This window comes from Dipodomys spectabilis, unplaced genomic scaffold (assembly GCF_019054845.1).
Source record: "Dipodomys spectabilis isolate Male_0828 unplaced genomic scaffold, ASM1905484v1 ptg000002l, whole genome shotgun sequence".
In the NCBI taxonomy this organism is placed as follows: Eukaryota; Metazoa; Chordata; class Mammalia; order Rodentia; family Heteromyidae; genus Dipodomys; species Dipodomys spectabilis.
This window is the reverse complement of record NW_024870679.1, coordinates 40,774,551-40,794,578: the sequence shown is the minus strand read 5'-3', so window position 1 is coordinate 40,794,578 and position 20,028 is coordinate 40,774,551. Positions and strand designations below refer to the sequence as shown.

Sequence of the window (20,028 nt, the reverse complement as noted above, 5' to 3'; positions counted from 1 at the left end):
TGCATGCAAGGCAAGCGCTCTACCACTGAGTCACCTTCCCAGCCCCCAATTTTTATTATTTATCTCAAACAAGATCAAGATCAAATTCTTTATGCTCCAAATTTTGTGGACCACTCAGTTCTGGCATTACAGGTGTGTACCACCATACCTGGTGCCTCATTTATTTTTGTCTAGTCTCCTGATTAGTTTAGATTACAGACCCTGGTGCTACCTGGCTCAGCTAAAGCCTGAAACTTTTTTTGTTTTTAAACTGATGCTAGAGCTTAAACTCTGGGTTTGGCCACTGTCCCTTAGCTTTTTTCACTTAAACCTAGTGCTCTACTAGGTTTTTGGTGGTTAATTGGAGATAAGACTTTCCTTCAAGGGCTTGCTTTGAACCATGATCCTCAGATCTCAGCTTCCTGAGTAATTAGGATTACAAGTGTGAGCCACAGTACCCACTTAGAGCCTGTAATTTTAAAATAAATTCTGCAAAGACAGTCAAAAACTTATTGAATTAATTCACTCCATGGTGCCAAGTAGCATTCTAATAATTATAAGATTAGTTAACATTTATTGAATACTTACCATATGTCCAGTAGAGTGCCACATAAATTATGTACACTAACTCCTTTAGTGCTCAAAAGACCCTATTTTTTTTGGGTCCAGTCATGGGGCCTGAACTCTGGGCCTGGGCACTGTCCCTCAGCTCTTCATCTCAAGGCTAGCACTCTAACACTTGAGCCACAGTTCCACTTCCGGCTTTTTAAAAAAATTTTTGCTTATGTGGTGCTGAGGAATCGAACTCAGGGCCTCAGGCATGCAAGGCAAGCACTCTACCACTGAGCCACCTTCCCAGCCCCTCAAAAGATCTTATGTGGTTAGTAATATTATCCTTTTTATTTTCTAAATTAAGAAAATAAGAATCAGAGAGCTGAAGTAATTTTCCAAAGTTACACAGCAACTACGTGGCAATGAATGATACATTGATCTCTGCCACCTACCATTACTTCTTTCTCTAACTGCTGTGTGTGGCAGGCCCACACAGCTCCTGTTCCCAAGGAGCTAAGGCTCTATAAAATCAACCAAAGATACAGCCAGCTTTGCCTCACAGGGGTGCTGGGAGGATTAATAAGCTAATGGCACTTGGAATGCTTCAGCAATGGCCTTGAATAAACTTAGGGCACTAAAGTGTGAAACTCTTTGCCAAGGGTGGTTCATACTTTAACAAGGCACCTGCAGCCTCAGTTCCTGATCTGTGGTGTGGAGGAAGTAGAATCACATTACTGCCTTCCTTGGGAAACCATTTGGATGTTTGAGATTAGAACTCTTCTCTGCTTGCATGGGGAAAAGTAGCCTGACAGTCTCTGGGGTCTTTTTCTAATGTTTCACAGAAAGCTTTTCAGATAACACTCAGGGGCACCAACTGTTGATGGAAGTCAGAAACGTTAACATGGAGATTATTTGGGCTCCTGGGCTAAAGGCAACTTCTGTCATTTCCTCTCTCTAAAATAGGGTAATGATAGCTTCCTCACAGGAGTATTTTGAAGAATAAACTTGATCATGTAAACGCACTTCATGCAGGGCTTAGAATGGATGGTTAATAAATGGCCATTATGGTTATCTTTATGTTATCATGTTATTTACTGATATTTTAGGGGTAGCCTGAGAGCCAGATGGAAGGAAGATTCCTTTGTTCAACAATCTACAGAATTCCCCTAAGCAGATCAGTCTAAGAAGAGAAGCATTTATGATATGTTAAGTGCTGGATTTGGTAGGCCTGAGGTGTTTTGAGAACTTAAGGGCAGAATCAGTAACTAGCAGAGGCAACCAAAGGTTTGCAGGGGAAGTGCACCAGTAGGTGCTTTCAGGAAGTGGGAAATGTTGCTGGGAGGCAGGTAGATGCCAGGGCTCCTCACCAAAAGGCCTTGATTCTAATCTCTGGCTCCTCAAGGCCTCTCAACTCCCACACAGCCCAGCTAGTCAGCCTTGCCCTAGAATACCCCCTCCTGGGCCACCTGCTGGTGGTAAACATCCTGAGCTCTATGCTGTGGCTAAAAGCCCTCTGAGTCATAAGACCTTTTTCCTTTCAGCGTTAAGCTCTGACAGAATATTTTTGGTCAGGAGTGATGCTCCCGGTCTACCGTGTGGGGAATGGCTAAGGTTGACTGATGACTGCTTTTCCCCACAGGGCAGGATGAAGGTGTATGGTGATGTCTGGGGAGAATGGCAGAAGAAAGGGGGCCTCTCATTTCCTTGTAGTTAGGAGCCAGTTTTGATCAGGTAAAACTCTTCTGGGGCGATTAGGGAGCATCAATGTTCTGCCATACCTCCAGCACCCTCGGGGGAAGCCTCCTCCCTTCCTCCCAGACCAGCCTTCATGGCCTTTAGTTGCTGCCATCTGGCAGACACCCAAACTAGTTTCCCAACTCACTGGTGACCACATTTTCCAAACCAAAACTCAGGACACGTGACCCGGTAAAGAATTTCTGACCAGTTTAAAGTCAAAAGATAAAAAACCCTTTCCACTAAAGAGAATCTATAATAATCAGCACCTTTAAAGTGGGATGTTAGAAGTCTTGAAACAGCCTCCCTTACTTTTCCTGTGTGAGCTGGTCCTGGGGCTTGAATTCAGGGTCTGGTTTGGGCGCTGTGTCCCTTTTTCATGCCACACTAGCTTTCTACCATTTGAGACAGCTCCACTTCTGGCTTTTTGTTGTTGGCTAACTGGAGATCAGAGTCTCAAGGATTTTTCCGCTTGGTCTGGCTTTGAATCTTGATCCTTAGATCTCAGCCTCCAGAGAAGCTAGGGTTACAGACAGGAGCCTCCAGGACCCGGCTGACATCTTTTTAATTAGGCATTTTTTCCCTTCATATTTTATATTACTGATAAGATGAAAAATGCCCCATGAAGTAGATGGCTATTGTTTCCATTTAACAGTTGAAGGTACTTAGGTGAGGAAATCACTCAGCAAGTTCAACACCCGAAGTCCGATTTGGGGACTTATGTTCGGGCGAGTGCTGAGGTCTGTGTTTGTCTCATGGACAGAGATGGGGGCTGGGAAGCAGCGCAGAAATATCCTCCGCGAAGATACACATGCCATCTGAGGCCTCCAGCAAGGGCAGCCAAGAGCTCAGCTGCCCGGATTCCCACTTCTGAGCTGGAAACCGCCAAGCCCAGGCCTCGGCGGCCGCCACGCAGTTCCACCCGGAACAGCCTCGGGCCTCCCCACCCGGGAGCGGGAAGAAGCACCACGACCCTGGGGGGCATTCCGTGGCCACAGGCCAGAGCCCCAGCCCAGGTGGGGACGGGCGGGGCGCAGCGGACGCGGCGACTCCCCAGGCCGCTGGCGTTCCCTCCTCCTTCCCCCACCCCCCTCCGGTCACATGGGCGCGCCTTCCGTCGCCTGGAGTGCCGCGCGGAGCAAACCACGAGGAGGAGGAGCGGGGGAGGCGCCGAGGGCAGTGGGTCAGCGCCCGCGGGGTAGGTGGGTGGGACCAAGCGCTCCGCGAGCGGTCGGCAGCCAGTCAGCGGCGCCGAGGGCGGGCAGACGGCGGCGCGCGCCGCGCCCCGCAGCGCCCCCTGAGGGGCGGCGGCGGGAGCTGGTTCCGGCTGCGCGCGCAGCGGTGGCGGCGGCGCGATCAGCTAGGCTGTAACCGTCGTCTGTCCAGAGCGGCCGGAGCGGCAGCGGCGGTGGGGTACGGCGCGAGGCGACGCCACAGGGCAGCGGCGGCAGCGGAGGCAGCGGCGATAGCAGCAGGAGACGCAGTAGCGGCGGCAGCAGTAGCAGCAGCAAGACGGACTCGTGGACACGCGCCGCCGTTCTCGCCGCCGCCGGGCCGGGCCGGGTGTCGCGCGCCGAGGCTGGGGGGGAGTCGCCGCCGCCGCCACCACCACCGCTACCGCCGCCGCCGCCGCCGCCGAGGTGACTGAGGAGAGAGGCGCCTCCTCGCTCCCGCCACCGCTGGACTTCAATGCCCAGTCCCCAGCTCGCCAGCGTGAGTGCGCCCCTCCCGGGCGGCCCCCGCGCGGCGGCCCGGGCCTCGAGGCCGGGGATGGGGGGGGGGACGGGAGGCGCCGCTGCCATTAGAGCAGGCCCGAGACACGTCCCCGGAAGGAGGGCCCAGCTGGGCCGGGCCGGGCCGGTGCCGGGGAGCGCGGCGGGCAGCAGGCAGCGCGAGGGTGGTGAACCCACGGGGTCGTGTGTGCGGGGGGGCCGTGAGTGCGGGGGGAAGGTAAGCGCGAAGTGCGCGTGGGGGAGAGCTTAGGGCAGGCTGCGGGACTGGGGGACTGTGTGTGTGTGGGGGGGAGGTAGAAGGTGAGCCGCGCATGGACGGGGTGCAAGGGTGCGCCCGCGTTTGTCCAGCGTGAGAGCAGGCGTCCTGGAGGCCTTTCACTCGCTCTTTGTGTGTGTTGGAAGTGAACCTTGTTGTCTTGAGGGAGGGAGTTTCCTAACCCTGGATCATTTTTATCTCTGGCTGCTTGCGATCAAGTTAAGAGGAAAAGAGGCTCTGTCCCAACACAGTGATCTGGGACTCGAGGAGATCCTCCCCACCTAGAAAGAATGTGTGTGGCATCCCCCCCCCCTAATTCCCTTCGACCCCCTCGTTTCATAAAGTTGACATAGGTGTATTTGCTTCGAATCTTAACTTGGTTTGAGAACTCTGAGAACTAACAGAAGCTTGACTCTTGCCCACGGTGCTACTTTCCTTGCCTGTAGAGAATTTAGGAGCACCGTCTCTTTTGGAAAGTATTGCTAATATTTTCAGGTAAAAGATATTTTACTTTAACTGTAACTCCTCTGTACAGTATGTTCACAAATAAAATTAAATTAAATTAAAAAAAAAAGATATTTTACTTTAGACAAGCAGAAGTATTCTCCTACCCTTTGGAGGAAGGCTCCTAAGAAATAATAGTGTAGCGTTGTTGAAGCAAAAAGAAACCACCTACTGGGTTAGTTTGTTATTTTCTGGAATTTGTCACGAAATACTGTAAAAAGTGACTAATTCTAGCACCCCCAAAGGTATTCAGCAAGTGCTTGTGAGTTTGGAGTCACTAAACTACCACTGCTGGATTAGTGTATGCTACTTATTCTAATGGGCAGTATTACTAAGTAGTTTCAGACAGGAAGTGAATCGAGTTATATGTTACATTTGCAAAAGGAAAGTAAAGATACCGAAGGACACATTATTAGGGCTACAGAATCACTTGGCGGCATACCATTGTATTGGTGAGAAGTTGCCAGGGTTCTGATACTGACTTTTTTTTTTTTTGGGTCCGGTCATAGGGCCTGAACTCTGGGCCTGGGTGCTGTCCCTCAGCTCTTCAGCTCAAGGCTAGCGCTCTACCACTTGAGCCACAGCGCCACTTCTGGCTTTTTTCTTTTTGCTTATGTGGTGCTGAGGAATCGAATCCAGGGCCTCAGGCATGCAAGGCAAGCGCTCTACCACTGAGCCACCTTCCCAGCCCTGATACTGACATTTTTAACGTTTCCTATTGAATGGGCTAGCTGGTGCCATGGACTTTTTCCATGGAAGTATGGATGCCTGTGAAGAGTACCTTGGTGTAGGGATTTTATTTGTAGTCTTAGAAGATAAAATCTCAAAGAAGTTAGGAATAAGTGGTTCTTTTGATAGTGGGCATATTATAATCAGGCAAAATCCTTGATACATAATTAGAAGTTGGGAATTATATTTTTCCATAAGAGTGTTCTTGAACTCTGGGTCTGGGCACTGTCCCTCAGCTCTTCAGTTTAATCACCAGCATTCATTCTCTGCTTATAAAATAATGTCATATTTTGTGAAGGGAGGGATTAATTAGTATGTTTTTTTATAGTTTTTCACAGTCACTATTAATATGATAGATATCCTTGTTTGCATTTATTTGACACATTTTGAGGTTAAGGAATTTGTTTTGGGTCATTTGGTTAATAAGAATTTGGTTAAAATTTTGCCTGACCCAACAGACCCTGATTTTCCCAGCAAACCATACCAGCCTCTCAGGTTGGATGAGACCTCTCTCATCCATACAGTACCCAGAAGCTGTGCATATAAGTGTTTGGAAATAATGGAGAAGACAATGACTGACGGTAGGGATGGTTTGGGAGATGCTGACTTGAGGCTCTTTGAAGCTTAAATGTGGGAGGAGATTATGCTTTGAAAACTCTATTGGGGCCTCCAGGTATGTGCTTTGAGACAGTTTTTATGAGGCACCTGGGATGTCTAGGAGAGGGAAGTCTGTTAAAAGAAGTGCAGCAGCCTTTTATGTCATTTTGGTTTTTTGGGGGAGTGGTGATGGTGGTAGAAAGAAAATACTAGAGCTAAGAGTCAACTGGAAAGTTGCGACTTCATGAAAGTTACTCAGTTGAGATATATGGGTTGTTTAAAATCAGAAGATCATTTATTTATTTATTTGGGCCTGGGCACTGTCCCTGAGCTTCTTTTGCTCAAGGCTAGGACTCTACCACTTGAACCACAGTGCCATTTCCGGCTATTTCTGCTTATGTGGCGCTGAGGAATCGAACCCAGGGCCTTATGCATACAAGGCAAGCACTCTTACCATTGAGCCACCTTTCTAGCCCATAAGGTAGTATTTTATTTTATTTATTTATTTTTGGTCAGTCGTGGGGCTTGAACTCGGCTTGGGTGCTGTCCCTGCACTCTTCCGCTCAAGGTAGTATTTTAGAACACCTTTACAAATGAAAAAATAATTTAGAACTGCTGAAATGGGTATTTTCTGACTCAGAACAGTAAAAGCCAGACCACTCCCTCATGAGTCAGTAAAGTAATATTTAATTTGAATGAACCCAAGTTTATAGGCAGAAGCCATTTACAACATCATTGAACTTTGGTGGCACTAGGGAAGAGTAAATGTATGCCTAGGCATATAGTTGTTTTTCTTTGGTCGGTCATGGGGCTTAAACTCTGGATGCTGTCCCTCAGCTCTTCAGCTCAAGGGTAGCACTCTACCACTTGAGCCACAGTACCAGTTGGGGGTTTCTGATGGTTTTTTTTTTTTTTTTTGGTCGGTCGTGGGGCTTGAACTCTGGGCCTGGGCGCTGTCCCTCAGCTCTTCAGCTCAAGGTGAGCGCTCTACCACTTGAGCCACAGCGCCACTTCCGGTTTTCTGGTGGTTTAGTGGAGATAGGAGTCTCATGGTCTCTCCTGCCCCGGCTGGCTTTGAACCGCGATCCTCAGATCTCAGCCTCCTGAGTAGCTAGGATTACAGGCGTGAGCCACCAGCACCAGGCTACTGTGAAAGAAACTCTTATCTCAATTAACCACTAGAAAACTGGAAGTGGTGCTGTGGTTCAAAATGGTAGAGCACTAATGTTGAGCAAAAAAGCTCAGGGATAGTTCCCAAGCCCTGAGTGAGTTCAAGTCCCATAACCAGAAAAAAAATGTGAACAAGGTAAATTGGATTTATTTTTCTTTAATTTTAAATTTACTTTTATTTATTTATTTTTGTGAATTGAATGCTAGTGGCATCTGTAATCCTAGTGACTCTCAGGAAGCTGAGATCTGAGTATCACATCAGTTGGAAGCTAGCCTGGGCAGGAAAGCCTGAGACTTACTTCCAGTTAACCTTCCAAGAGCCAGAAGTGGAGTTGTGGCTCAACTGGTAGAACACAAGCTTTGAGTGAAAAAGCCAGTCAAGAATTCGAGGCCCCTGAGTTAATGGCCCTGAGTCATGCTCTACTATTGAATTATATTTCAGCCATTTTCTTTTTCTTTTCTTTTTTTGGTCAGTGGTGGGGCTTAAACTCTGGGCCTGGGCGCTGTCACTCAGCTCTTCAGCTCAAGGCAAGTGCTCTACCACTTGAGCCACAGCGCCACTTCCAGTTTTCTGGTGAGAAGAGTCTCATGGAGTTTCCTGCCCAGGCTGGCTTTGAGCAACCAGTGCCCAGTTTTCAGCCATATTCTTGAAATAACTTTTTTCCTTTTTTTTTTTTTTTGTCGGTCGTGGGGTTTGAACTCTGGGCTTGGACACTGTCCCAGCACTCTTCAGCTCCAGGTGAACGCTCTACTGCTTAAGCCATAGCACCACTTCTGGTTTTCTAGTGGTTTTTATTGGAGATGAATCTCAGGGACTTTCCTGCCTCGGCTGGCTTTGAACTGTAATCCTCAGATCTCAGCCACCTGAGTAGTTAGGATTACAGGCATGAGCCACCGGTGCCCAGCGTCCTTTTGTCTTTTAATGGTTTTGGTTTCTAATATGATAATCACAGAGCACTATAATTTTGAGGTGCAAAGTTGAGATTCAGTAGGAATTTAGTTTGTAGAGTTTGTGCTTGTTCTTTTGTTGAAATGTCATGTTGGTAACCAGTGAAGCCTCTCTGGACAAAGCATTTACAAATAGGATTCAGAGGAACAGTATATACACTTTTGGCTATTGCTCCTGGAATAGTGAAATTTCAGTAGGAATAAAATAAGTCATTTCCCCTTCACCTCTAGGTATTGTTCTATCAATTAATACAAATTTGTGGACTAGATCTTTAAAATTTGGGAGACTTTTCAGATTGGGGATCTTTAAAATTTTTGAGTAACAAAGTCAGAATACATAGTTTTGGTAGATGTAATGAGTATAGTAATAGTAGAGCTCTGGTGGTCTTGAGATACTTGTGAAATCCAGTATCAATCTTCAGTACTTCAGGTTTCACACTCTTTTCTTTATATTATTCCTGTGCCAGATAATGAGTTACCACATTTAAAATGCAATCCTAAGTCATGTTCTTTTAACTATACACATAAGAAAAAAAAATATATTTTTTGCAGGTTGTGGGGCACTGTTCCTCAGCTCTTCAGCTCAAGGCTAGCACTCTACCACTTGACACAGCGCCACTTCCAGCTCTTTTGCTTATGTGGTGCTGAGGAACCCAACCCAGGGCCTCATGCATGCAAGGCAAGCACTTTACAACTGAGCCACCTTCCTAGTCCGTCCGTCCGTCCGTGTTCCCCCCCCCCCCTTTTAATGTTTAAAAAAGGCTTAAAGTACTTAAATCCCTGTCATGAACAGTGGATGCCACCAAGTATAATTACTTTGCCAAATAGCCATTTGAGTCTGTTAGTCTTAAGTATTAGTCTTTCATGCATTTGCAGGTAAACTATTAAGTGTCTGGTAAACTGAGTGCAATGGCTTATACCTATAATCCTACTACTCTACAGGTGGAAATTGAGAAGATCATGGTTCCAGGTTTACTAGCACACAAAGTTCAAATCCTCCTCCCCCCATCTCAACCAATAAAAAAAGCTGCTGACTGTGCCTGAGAAGCATAAATAGGATCTCTGTCCAGGCTGACCTGGGCATAAATGTGAGACCCATAATGAATCAAGGTTTGATTTTAGTGCTTGGCTCAAGTGGTAGAGTGCCTGCTTGCCAAGCAAAAGGCCCAGAATCATTAAAAAAAAAAAGGTGGTGGTGAAGAAAGCTACAAGCTGTAGCTTTCTTCAGCTATCTATCTGTATCCATCCTATCTCTTCGTTAATTAATTTCTGTTGGTCCTGAGGCTTGAACTCAGGGCCTGAGTGCTATCCCTGAGCTCTTTTGCTCAAGGCTAGCACTCTATCATTTTGAGCCACTGCTCCACTTCTGGTTTTCTGGAGGCTAATTGGAGATAAGAGTCTCACAGACTTCCCTGCCAGGGCTGGCTTTGAACCATGATCCTCAAATCTCAACTTCCTGAGTAGTTTAGGATTATCGGCGTGAGCCACTGTCTCCTGGCTCATTAAATTTTGTGCTTGAATTCAGGGCTTGGGTTCTGTCTCTTCACCTTATATCACTCAGGCTGGTGCTCTTCTACTTGAGCCACAGCTCTACTTAAGATTTTTTGTTTTTAGTGGTTAATAAAGAGTCTCAAGAGATTTTTCTGCTCTGGCTGGCTTTGAACCTCAATCCTCAGATTTTAGCTTCCTGAATAAGATAGGATTACAGGCATGAGCCACTGGTGATCAGCTCAAGTTATTTGTTTGTTTTTGGTCCGGTTGTGGGGCCTGAACTCCGGGCCTGGACGCTGTCCCTCAGCTCTTCAGCTCAAGGCTAGTGCTCTACCACTTGAGCCATGGCGCCACTTCTGGTTTTTTCTTTTTTGCTTATGTGGTGCGGAGGAATCGAACCCAGGGCCTCATGCATGCAAGGCAAGCACTCTACCACTGAGTCACCTTCTCAGCCCAGCTCAAGTTATTTGTGTTATTTATTGAACCACATTTTCTAGTTCAGCTGACTTCTGGACAGTTTCTTGGGACTTGATGCCTTACAGAATTACTTGGTATAAATCTAAAGTGGGTGTTGAATGTAAAACTTGTGCTCCTTGGAGTTGTAGAGTTTACACTGAGCCAGAAATCCACTCCCTTAGTACCTTTATGAAAGTAGCCACACCGAGCCACTATCCACTTTCACAGATTCCCATAGTAAAGTTGACTTAGGTGAGAAAAGTTTTTCTTGTGGGCTAGGAATATGGCTTGGTGGGAGAGTACTTGCCTAGCATGCATGAAGCCCTGGGTTCCATTCCTCAGTAATATATAAACAGAAAAAGCCAGAAGTGGCACTGTGGCTCAAGTGGTAGAGTGCTAACCTTGAGCAAAAGAAGCTCAGGGACAGTGCCAGGCCCTGAGTTCAAATCCCAGGACTGGCAAAGAAAGAAAGTTAGTTTTCTCTGCATTTATTCAATTAGTTTAGATTTATAGGACACCAAAATCTTGGCTAATAAATGATTTTGAGCTTGCGTACTCATTATGCACTTGAAACCAGGGCCTTGTGTTCTTGCCTATCTTTTTTTTTTTGGGGGGGGGTCTGGTTGTGGGGCCTGAACTCTGGGCACTGTCCCTCAGCTCTTCAGCTCAAGGCTAGCACTCTACCACTTGAGCCACAGCGCCACTTCTGGCTTGCTTTCTTTTTGCTTATGTGGTGCTGAGGAATTGAACCCAGGGCCTCATGCATGCAAGGCAAATAAGTGCTCTACCACTGAGCCACCTTCCCAGCCCCTTGCCTATCTTTTTATGGATTGTGCTCTACCACCTGAACTGTGCAGTGGCCAGTGCAGCTTTTTTTTTCTTTTTCTGGTATTTGGTGATAAGAGTCTTACATACTTTTTTGCCTAGGCTGGGTTCAAACCAAGATCCTTAGATCTTTGTCTCCTAAGTAGTGAGGATTACTGGTTGAAGCCACCAGGGCTTGGTGAGCTATATATTTTTTTGTGACCTTGAGTACATGTTTTTTGATTGTAAACACTTCTTTCTTACCATAGGTTCTATTAACACTGTCTACCCCAGGTTAAGTGATCTAGAAATGAAATTTTGCCATTTGTACCTATTTTTTTTTTTTTCTTGTGGGTCATGGGCTTGAAATAGGCCTGGGTGTTGTCCCTGAGCTCTTCAGCTCAAGGCTAGTGCTCTACCACTTGGGCCATAGTGCTACTTCCAGCCTTTTCTATTTATGAGGTGCTGAGAAATTGAACTCAGGGCCTCATGCATGCGAGGCAAGCACTCTACAGCTGAGCCACCTTCCCAGCCCCATGTACCTAAATTTATATTGTACTACGCTGGCTTTTTAACAATATAGAGAGGGCTGGGAAGATGCCTTAGCAGTAGAGTGCTTGCCTAGCATGTATGAAGCCCTGGGTTTGATTCCTCAGTACTATATAAACAGATAAAGCCAGTACTGGTGCTGTGGCTCAAGTGGTAGAGTGCAGGTCTTGAGCAAAAGAAGCTCAGATATAGCACCCAATCCTTGAGTTTAAGCCCCAGAACTGGCAAAAAAACAAAACAAAACAATCCCCCCCCCTCCAAAAAAAAAAACAGTGTAGAGAATTTTAAGATCTGTCTTTCTTTCCTGGTTGGACCTGGTTTGAAAAAAATATTTTAAACATTACAACTTTTTTTACCTTAGAGAAGTGGTGTATTTTCATTCCTTTCATAGTATTTTTGGTTTGAAATTTCATTTTTCCAGAAGATGTTAGTTTTTTTGGCTTAAAATACAGATATGATACATTTATTTTAGCAGATCAGATAAGTTACTTTGTATTTTTATTTCTACAGTGGGCAAAATGTTAGCTCTTAACAAATGTATTATTTGACAAAAATTCAAAATCACCATCAAGTTTGCTTTTTTTCCATTTGTCATTTGAGTCATCCCCCAGCCCTAAACGCATTATTTTTTCCAGTGCTTTGCAGGAAACATTAACTAGGTTGTATTATCACTGTATTTGTGAAGTGGATTTATATATATTTAAATTTTACTGTTTTTAGTAGTAGAGAAAAATGGTGTGTTTTATACTTTCCATTATTGGTGAAAGCCTGTCACGAGGGACAGAAGGATATGAGTCATTAATAGGATTTGTCAGCAAATTGAGAAGGATATGACAGTAACAATAGCTGGTTATGACAGTATTCCTTTTTTTTGTTTGTTTTTTTTTTGGGTCATGGGGCCTGCTGAACTCTGGGCTTGGGTGCTGTCCCTCAGCTCTTCAGCTCAAGGCTAGCTCTCTACCACTTGAACCACAGTGCCACTTCCGGCTTTTTTGGGGGGGGGGGTCCGGTCGTGGGGCCTGAACTCTGGGCCTGGGCGCTGTCCCAGCTCTTCAGCTCAAGGCTAGCACTCTACCACTTGAGCCACAGTACCACTTCCGGCTTTTTTCTTTTTTCTTTTGCTTGTGTTGTGCTGAGGAATTGAACCCAGGGCCTCATGCATGTAAGGCAAGTGCTCTGCCACTGAGCCACCTTCCCAGCCCCAATGAGTACATTTCTTGTTGAACATTGTTACTCCCTCTTTTTCTTCTATTATCCCTTCTCTTCCCCCACCTCCTCTATTTTTCCCCCCTGTGAGATTCTTTTTTTTTCTTTCTTTTGGTCGGTTGTGGGGCTTGAACTCTGGGCTTGGGCACTGTCCCAGCGCTCATCAGCACAAGGCGAGAGCTCTACTGGTTGAGCCACAGTGACACTGCCAGTTTTCTGGGGTTTATTGGAGATAAGAGTCTCATGGACTTTCCTGCCCGCCCTGGCTTTGAAACGTGATCCTCAGATCTCAGCCTCCTGAGGAGCTAAGATTACAGGTGTGAGCCACCAATGCCCAGAAATTCTTCATCTCCAATTAACCACCAGAAAAGCAAGAAGTGGAACTCAAGTGGTAAAGTGCTAGCCTTGAGAAAAAAGCTCAGGGACAGCACCTAGGCTGAGTTCAAGCCCTGGTAGTGGTGTTAAAAAAGAAAAGAAAAGAAAAAAAGCAAATATCGATCTTTTAGGGTGAAAGGTAATTCAAATGTAAATCATAGACTATTCTGCTAACATTCGTTTTCTTCTGGTACTAGGAATCAAACACAGAGTTCTGCTTATGTTACTTATACTAGCTCTGTACCACTGAGCTACATCCCTAGCCCTTGGTTTTATGAGACAGGGTTTTGCTTTGTAGCCCAGGTTGGGCTCCTGATAACCTCAGTCTCTTGAGAACTGGGATTCCAGGCATGTATACCCAGCTAGACTATATATATACTTTTTTAATGAGATGGGTTCATTTGGAGTTAGTTGTTCAGTAGAATTTAGTTAAGCTAATTTCATCTGTTTATTGGGAAAAGTAATTCATTTATCAATTAAGATTTTTTTTTTGGGGGGGGTGGTCTGGTCGTGGGGCCTGTACTCTGGGCCTGGGCACTGTCCCTCCGCTCTTCAGCTCAAGGCTAGTGCTCTACCACTTGAGCCACAGGGCCACTTCTGGCTTTTTTCTTTTTGCTTATGTGGTGTTGAGGAATCGAACCCAGGGCCTCAGGCATGCAAGGCAAGCGCTCTACCACTGAGCCACCTTCCCAGGCCTCAAATAGGATTTTTTAAGTTGAGAGAATATTTTTGTGTCTTTGGTAATTATGGAGTTGCTCAGATCAAAATAAGCACCATTAGTTTGGCAGTATTTACTCTCTTTCTAGTCTTGTCAAAATCTCCAAGTTTTGGGGCTGGGAAGGTGGCTCAGTGGTAGAGTGCTTACCTTGCATGCATGAGGCCCTGGGTTCGATTCCTCAGCACCACAGAAAAGGCTGGAAGAGGTGCTATGGCTCCAGTGGTAGAGCGCTAGCCTTGAGCTGAAGAGCTGAGAGACAGCACCCAGGCCCAGAGTTCAGACCCCATCACTGGCAAAAAAAATAAAAAAACTCCCAAGTTTTCTAGCCAAAGACAAATCGTTCTCAAATGATACTACCATTGTCATTTGCTATTCCTTCTAGTTTTTGTCATAAGAATTTTGTCTTTCCTCACATTCTTATGTAATATGCAACATTTACTTTAATCATACCACTTTAAAGGTTGTGAATATTACTGCATTTTGTGAAAATGAACATTATGCTATCATTATTGGATGATTAGTAGGTAAGACAGAATATTTAAAAGGTCACTAGCAGCTTACACAGAGACTGTAAAGTATTACATGATTTATAAAAAGCAAGCTTAGGGCTAGATGGCAGTGGCTCATACACATAATCCTAGGTATTTCAAAGAGATAGAGATCAGAAGGATTGAAGTTTGAAGGCAGCCTGGACAGAGTTTGAGATTGAAATTTGAGGCCATAACAACCAACTTTCTGGTGTGGTAGTCCAACCCTAGGTAAAACAGACCCAAGACCCTATCTGAAAAACAGCTAAAGCAAGAGAGAAGAGGGGTGAGGGGAAAGGAAGTGAAGTATAATTTACTCAGTTTTAGGGGAAACTCAGACCAAAAATATCCTAATAACAAAAAAAAATTCTAGGGCTCAGACCAATCAATACTGACAAGGCATTTTGGGGAGTGTTTATTCTATATCCTCTATATAGAAATCTTCCCTTTCCCTTTCCAGGAATGATAATGTACAGAATATATTTTGTTCCATTTCACAAAATGGGAAATGAGAATGTTAAACTATTAAGTTCTGAAACATGGTATGTTTTTAAATAATGCTAACAATAACCTGAAAGTTTTTGCTTTGCATGCTGCTCCTGAACTCTGTAGGGCATTTTGAAAGGTGATTCAAATAATCCTTTCCAAGTATCTGTTCTGCAACCTCAGGGAGCTTGCAGCTGTTATACTCATTTTAACTGTCCTGCTGTAGCCCAGAAAACACTTCAAAGCCATGTTGACAGGCTGAATCAGGTGTCCTTTGGCTTTTTAACTTCTAAATTTGCTTTATTAAAGTTCAGAATTTTAATTTTATTTATTTACTTAACTTGAGGCTGAGGTTAAACCCAGAACCTGGAGCATGCTAGAAAACAACCAGTGAGTTATATACCCAGAACCCTTAAGTGTATTTCTAGCTGTGTGTGTATATGTGTACACATATGAGCATGTGTGCCAGTTCTCTGGCTTGAAATTGACCTGGGTGCTGTCCCTCAGCTCTTCAGCTCAAGATGAGCACTCTACCATTTAAGCCACAGTGCCACTTCTGATTTTCTGATAGCTTATTGGAGGTAAGAGTCTCATGGACTTTCCTGCCTGGCTGGCTCTGACCCATGATCATCAGATCTCAGCTTCCTGAGTAGGATTACAGGTGTGAGCCACTGGTGCCTGGCTATATTTATTAATGAAATAATGGATTCAATAAGTAAATCTTAGGTGAATGTATGTACAGTGAGATTGGAAACAGGATTAAAATTTAAATTGTTTTCCAGGAAAATTAGTCTTCTCATTTAAGGAAAGAAGGATGAAAGGAACAAGGAAAACAAACATTAGGACTTAATATATGGGAAAGTTGCCATAGTTGAAAGGAAAAAATGTGCTTAACTGAATGGTAAAGAGACTTGGGAGACTTAAAATGCTCATTAAATAAAGTCTTTAAACATAGAGCCCATAGAAGATAGCCATGAAACCTTTGTCTGGAAATGAAAGTATAGGAGAGTAGAATCAATTGATTAGTCATTTAATGTTACTAAAAAGATTAACTGAAAACAGCTGGGCTTGGTGGCTCACCTCTGTAATCCTAGTTACTCCGGAGGTTGAGATCTGAGGATCATGGTTCAAAGCCAGCATAGGCAGGAAAGACTCTTAGAAACCACTCAGAAAACCGGAAGTGGCACTGTGGCTCAAGTGGGTAGAGCACTCACTATCCTTGAGCTGAAAAGCTGAAGGACAGAGCCCAGGCCCAGAGTTAAAGCCCAACCACCAACCCCCCAAATATGTTAACTGAAAACAATTAAATTAATGTCTAGTGTTAGGATTTTACTAAGTAGTATGTTTAATATTATTAACCAATATAATAAAAAAACAGTAATAGTGAAAATTGGCCACTGTGCTGTTAACTACATTTAAATTTTTTATTTATGAAAGGAATTGTGACTTCTTTATTTTTTTATTTTTTGTTGGTTATGGGGCTTGAACTCTGGGCTTGGGTACTGTCCCTCTGGCCCTTCAGCTCAAGGCTAGCGTATTACCACTTGAACCACAGCGCCACTTCCGGTCTTTTAGTGGTTTATTGGAGATAAGAGTCTCTCGAACTTTCCTGCCCAGGCTGGCTTTGAACCTAGATCCTCAGATCTGTCTCCTGAGTAGCTAGGATTACAGACATGAACCACCGATGCCAGGCTTATTTCTTTTCTTTTTCTTTCTTTCTTTCTTTCTTTCTTTTTTTTTTTTTTTGGGTCCGGTCGTGGGGCTTGAACTCTGGGCCTGGGCAGTGTCCCTGAGCTCTTCAGCTCAAGGCTAGCATTCTACCACTTGAGCTACAGCGCCACTTCCAGCTTTTTTCTTTTTGCTTATGTGGTGCTGAGGAATCGAACCCAGGACCTCATGCATGCAAGGCAAGCGCTCTACCACTGAACCACCTTCCCAGCCCCAGGCTTATTTCTTTTAAGGTGAGGTTTAGCTGGGCACTGATGGCTCACGCCTGTAATACTAGCTACTCAGGAGGCTGAGATCTGAGGATCAAGATTCAAATCTAACCTGGGCAGGAAAGACCAAGACACTCTTAACTCCAATAAACCGTCAGAAAACCGGAAGTGGTATTGGGGCTCATGGTAGAGCGCTTGCCTTGAGCTGAAGAGATCAGGGACAGCGCCCGGGTCCAGAGTTCAAACCCCATGACCGACAGAAAAAAAAAAAAAAAGATGAGGTTTATTTGGAGAATTGCTAGTCTTCAGAGGACAAATAGTATACAATATTGAAAAGTAATATTGCCAAGTGTGGTATGAATATACCACAACATTTGTTGTGGTACTGTGCAACATTTGTTTTACCGTTATTTGTAGAGATGGAAGTGGTTAGAAAAGGGCAACTGCTAGTTAACAGAGTACTGCACAAACCTGAAAAACACTCTTCAGTTGGGTGGGTATAGAACCCTCAGGACTTTAGCAAATAACTCACTATTTTTTAAAGCAGATGTGATTATTGGTTGTTTTCCATTCTTTTCTGAGAACTAGGCCTGTGTATATTGTAATAAAATGTTTGAAGACATTTTCTTACCATCAAGGTCATATTTTCTTTTTATAGAACTTATTGATTTCTGAACTGGAACTTGATTCTCAAGTTCCCTCCTTAAATGAAGAAGTGCAAAAGTGGAACTAACCAAGGGAATAATTATAAAAGTTGTGCTAGGTGCAGTGTCTCATTTTTGTAACCTTTATTCAAGGGTCTGAGGTTGGGAGGACTTTGTAGTTTTAAGGCCAATTTGGAGAGAAAAAGGTGGTAAGGCTTCATTTCAACTAATAAGAAGATGGGTGAGATGGTATGTGACTGTCATTCCAGCTATGTGGGAAGCATAAATAGGATCATAGTCCATATGGTCTAAGACAAAAAGTGAGACCTTACTTGAAAAAATAATGAAAGAAAAAGCTGGAGGTGTAGCTCCATTGGTAGAGTGCCTTATCTAAGCAAGGGTAAAGCCCTGAGTTCAAAACTACAGTACTACCCCCCCAATCCAAAAAAAAAAAAATCTCCAAAAGAAAGTTGCTTTTTTTAGCTAGTTTAAGATGTGTGAGTGCTGTCCTTCAGCTCTTCAGCTCAAGGCTAGTGCTCTATCACTTGAGCCACAGCTATCACTTGAGCCACAATGCCACTTCCTTTTTTTTTTCTTTTTTGCTCATGCATGCAAGGCAAGCACTCTACCACTGAGCCACCTTCCCAGCCCTGTGTTGGATTTTCATTGGTATAGAATTTAATGGATACCTTAAAAAAAAAAAGCCTTGTACTATATGAAGTAATTGGAGGAAGGGAAACACATACTAATTTACATTTCCTAAGTCTTAAGAAGCTAGATGTAATACTCGTTTGGTAAGTGCAACATTAATATTAGAAGGATGAACAAGGGCAAGTAACACAGGATAGGGCCATTGTTAAGGATTGTGATGAATTGAGAGTAAGTCATGAAAGAGAAAAATTTCAGTGTCCCTCCCCTATGGTCTAACCCGTTTTCACTGTATTTGATGTTGGTGTAATTTGTGGAGGGGAAGGGAAAAACAAATTGTTTAAATAGGGATATAGGTAGACCCATTGCAACAATGGAGATGTACAAGACCTTAGGTCTAAAAACGAACTTTACAACTTTGGGGGGTAGGGTGGGTGGGAGTGGGGGGAGGGGGTGGGGTGGTGGGGGTAGGAGTAGGGGGATGGGGGAGTGGGGTGGGGAGTGGGAAGGGGAAACAAAGGAGGAGGCAACAATGCTTGATAAGAAATGTACTCAATACCTTGCCCATGCAATTGTAACCCCTCTATACGACATTTTCACAATTAAAAAAAAAAATAAAGAAAAAAATTTCAGTTTGAAACTAGTTAACCAAACGCTAAGTAAATAGTAAAGGTGAATTCTCTTAATTTTTTTTTATTATCTTTAAGTAGTTGTGCAAAGGAGTTGCTATTCAACAAATCAGTTTATGAAAACCATGTGTCTTGAGTGAATTCTCTTTAGTTTACAAGTCTTCAGAAACTTTTTAGATGGTCATAATGCAGTAGAGAATAACAAAGATTTTTCCTGTTTATTCTTTGATGGTTTAAATTTTTTTGTTGTTGGTTGTAAGGGCTTGAACGCAGGGCCTGGGCGCTGTCCCTAAGCTCTTTTGCTCAAGACTGGAGCTTTACCACTTCATGCTTTTTCTGTTTATATGGAACTATAGGGAATTGAACCCAGGGCTTCCATGCATGCTAGGCAAGCATTCCCAGCTATAGGTTATTTGTTTTGTAGTCTTAGTGTGTCATTAGAGTTAACATTAGTTTACTGAACTGACAGATACAAAAATTCTTCCTGTTGATATGTAGTTGTGCTGTTGTGGGAGAAAAGTAACAATTTGCTTTTATCATGTTAATTTTGTCTTGTTAATTATTTTTGTGTGTGTATATGTTTGTGTATGTGTTTGTAGAGCTTGAACTGTTAAGCTTTTGTGCTTAACCCACAGCTACTACTTGAGCCACAGCTCCACTTGTGTGGCTCCATTTCCAGATTTTTGGTGGTTACTTGGTTAATTGGAGCTACTCAGGATTATAGGAGTGAGCCACTGGCTCCCACATTTGTTTGTTGTGGGTTTTTTTTTTTTTTTTGTCGGTCTGGGGCCTGAGCCCTGTCCCTCAGCTCTTCAGCTCAAGGCTGGCGCTCTACCACTTGAACCATAGAGCTACTTCCAGCCTTTTCTGCTTATGTGGTGCTGAGGAATCAAACCCAGGGCCTCATGCATGCAAGGCAAGCACTCTACCACTGAGCCACCTTCCCAGCCTGGTTGTTAGTTTTGATAGAACATTACTGTTTCCTTTGGCAGAAATTTCTTCGTTGGAACTTTCAGTACTAAGAATTGAAAACCTAATAATTAGTTATCCTTATCCCTGGAAATGGTTCTTTCCAAATGAGATGGGAGAAATAAGATGGGATAAAGCTTGTTCTGTTTGTTGAACAGATAAACAATGGAAAGTAGGCAGAAAACTTAATTCGAGAACTGTAACCTTTTAAGCCTAGTTACACTACAATATGAGTCTTTCAGTTCCTTTATTCAGCTGACACACATTAGATGTGTTAATATCATTAAACCAAAGGGATTAAAACAGGTTAGAATTTCCTTGTGTTTTTCTCTGCACTGCATGGAAACCACTATTCTTTGAGCAGTTACGTTAACAGCCTTCTTCATA

At 44.0% G+C, this 20,028-nt stretch overlaps 1 protein-coding gene across 1 annotated transcript in view; it reads left to right on the top strand.

Annotated features, from left to right (window-relative positions):
• The first annotated feature begins 3,596 nt into the window (after positions 1-3,596).
• Positions 3,597-20,028, top strand: part of Ptp4a2 (protein tyrosine phosphatase 4A2) — a 39,941-nt gene continuing 23,509 nt past the window's right edge. The window contains exon 1 of the mRNA XM_042675172.1: positions 3,597-3,978. The gene's annotated coding sequence lies outside the window, so the exon portion shown is untranslated. The remainder of the gene's footprint in view (positions 3,979-20,028) is intronic.